Genomic DNA, 2768 nt, shown 5'->3' with positions numbered 1-2768 from the left:
AGCCAGGTGCCCACATTGGCTCCAAGCCCACTGCTGCGCCCACTAATCCCGACACTGCCCCCACTTACCTCGGGGTGCAGTCAGTCTGGAGGCTGAGGCTGCCATGGGGTTGGACAGTGTGGTGACCCTGGCTCTGGGGCTGGGAATGTGGCTGCCCACGTAGGCTGAGGAGAAGCCGCTAAGCGTGTTGCATCCGGATGCACCGGAGTAGCGGGGCATGGAGCTGACCACAGCCTACAGGTACTTCTTCTGCTCCACACTACTGGAGTCCGCCTGGAACTGGAGGAGAAGGTGCGTTCTGGGCTTTAAAGAGGCCGACGACACCTATGCCATGCAGGCCCCCAGAACGCAGCAGTATTGCCTTGGACCGCCCGCTGCCCCAGCAGACCACGGGGAAGCAGTTCTGGCGGTAGCAGTGGGACACATGCTGCAGGGCGTTGTCCTGGACACTCTGGGGCGCGATCAGCAGCCCCGGGTAGCTGCAGTAGATGGTATACATGCGGTTGACCGGAGAAATGCAGAAGGATTCAGACTTGACCCAGCTCAGGCGGCTGCTCAGGGTGCCCAGGCCGAGGTACTGGTAATCGCGGCAAGTCCTTTCCACCAGGAGGCTGCTCATGGTGATGCGGTCTGAAGGCTCCAGGGCTGAGGACGGGGTCAGCGTGCTGGGCTCCAGCTCCTCAGACACTGAGATCTTGTCCTCCTGGTCCTCAGGGGGCTGGCCCCAGCGCTCCTAGCTTGGGGGGTTGTACTTCTTGCGAGCGACATGCTGCCGCCAAATGGTCTTCTTAGCATTCTTAACCAGGTTCTGGGACAGGGTTCTGAGGGAAAGACCCTTGTTCTTGGTGACACGGGGTGGCCTGCCCAGTGTAGACACGGGGTGGCCTGCCCAGTGTGTAGGCAGAGCCCAGGGTGAAGGAGAAGGTGGCCCTGACATCCAGCGTGTACCGCAGCTTATGCAGCTGCTTGCAGAAGGGCTCGACACTGTCAGACCCCACCTTGTCATCAAAGGCCATTTTCAGCAACTGGAATGTGCAGGAGCGCAGCTGCAGCCCGTCCTGCAAGAGCTGGTCCACAGGGGTCTGGACGCTGATACACTTCTCCTTGGTCAGCGCAGCCACCGGGAAGGAGCGGAACACCACCTGCTCCCCCACCAGGGGGTCTGTGAGCATCCCTGTGAAGATGACGTGGTACGTGATGAGGAAGACGGTGCCCTCAGCTGGGAACAGTGCTGGCCCCCCCTGCACTGCCCCCGGCACCCTCCTCACGCCCATCCGGTAGCAGGTAGATGCGCAGGCTATCCAGCACACACTCCTCACCAGACAGCAGGCGCGGCCTCAGTAGCTTTGGTTTCTGGGTGGGCATCAGCCTCCAGTTCTCCCGCTGCACAGCCTTCAGGGTCTCTATGTGCATCTGGATGATGTCTGGCACCATGACATGCAGCCCTTTGAGGTGGTCATTGGTGACCCCACTCTCTGTGCAAACCTTGTCCACAAAGCGATTGATGAAGCAGAACACAGCCCCAGCTACATTGCAGGTCTCTGTGTCCTCAAAGCCGCTCCCCGTGTCATAGCTCTTAGCCACACTGCCAGCCACGCTGTTGGGGACCAGGCTGTTGCTGGCGCTCTCTAGGTCACCCAGCCTGGGAGCTCCTGAAGCAGGAGGCTCTTGCTGCTGTCCAGGGGCAGCAGGAGGTAGCTCATGCGGTTGGCATAGTGGATGGCCTGGCTGAACACTATGCTGTCCTCTTTCTGCATCAGTTCCTGCTGCTTCTCACCGCTCAAGGATGGCCACAGACACCACTGCTCAGAAGCCACGTCTAGGGCAGAGTGCTTGCTCGTCCTCCTGGGAAGGTGCCTCCCCAACCTCCTGGGCAGGGGCCTGGTCCTTGGTTGGCTCCAGGTAGAGGGCCCAGATTTGAGTCTGCGTGTCCCAATAGAACATGGCCTCCCAGAATTCTGGCATGCTCCACACCACGTGCTCCTGCACACAGCTGTAAGAGAACTGCCTCACCCCTCCGGCTCAGCTTCCAGCTTCGTGACCAGAGGCAGCAGAGCAGTCAAGATGTCATGCTCGTCCAGAGAAGTGCAGTCCTGCAGGCAGCAGTTCATCATATGGATGACAAAGTCAAACTGCTGGTTATCCAGGACGGCCGAGTTCTGCTGCACATACAGGTGCAGCTCCTGGGCGAGGCAGCGGTGGGCAGCTCGCCTCTTCAGGGCCCTCAGCACGGCTGGGAGCAGCTTCTTGGCTTCAAGCATCTTCCCCTCAAACTCATGGGAGATGCAATTGCCCACAACCTCCAGCCGGCCAGCGCTGTTGACCTGCAGCCCTCTGCACCACTCCAGTATGGCAGTCATGCGGGGCCCTGAGGGCCCTGTGGTCCTCCCTTCAGCCTTCGTGGCTAGGTGTGCCCCTTGCATCTTGGCAGTAGCCTGGTCCACGATCCGCTGCATGGTGCCCTCATCCAGCTAGGGGAAGGGCTGGGGTGCCCATCGCAGATGGCTGCTCTCACCCGCCTCTGTACCTTGTGCATCGCCAAGTCTGGGTACAGGTTCTCGTTCTTGTAGAGCTGCTCCGCCAGTTCCTGGATGTGACGCAGGACACACTGGGGGTGGTTCTCATCCGCCCGCCTGCATGCCACCTCGTGGGCCACCAGCTCATCAAACAGTTCCGTGGGGCGGTACGGGACCCCACGCTCCAACATGAAGAGAGCAAAAGCCATGCCCTCCAGCACCTTCATCAGGAAAGCGTCCTCCACCAGCCCA

At 60.5% G+C, this 2768-nt stretch overlaps 1 pseudogene across 1 annotated transcript in view; it reads right to left on the bottom strand.

Moving 5' to 3' along the window:
* The window catches only part of LOC105543931, a 4812-nt pseudogene extending 2048 nt beyond the window's left edge, over nucleotides 1-2764 (bottom strand). Inside the window, exons 1-2 of the transcript XR_001006693.1 lie at nucleotides 148-2764; nucleotides 56-69 (exon numbers count right to left, since the gene is read on the bottom strand). The product of XR_001006693.1 is annotated as a myotubularin-related protein 5-like (transcript). The remainder of the gene's footprint in view (nucleotides 1-55; nucleotides 70-147) is intronic.
* Between the last annotated feature and the right edge of the window lie 4 nt (nucleotides 2765-2768).

This window comes from Mandrillus leucophaeus, unplaced genomic scaffold (assembly GCF_000951045.1).
Source record: "Mandrillus leucophaeus isolate KB7577 unplaced genomic scaffold, Mleu.le_1.0 Scaffold2930, whole genome shotgun sequence".
Taxonomy (NCBI): domain Eukaryota; kingdom Metazoa; phylum Chordata; class Mammalia; order Primates; family Cercopithecidae; genus Mandrillus; species Mandrillus leucophaeus.
This window is presented reverse-complemented; position numbering and strand designations above follow the sequence as displayed.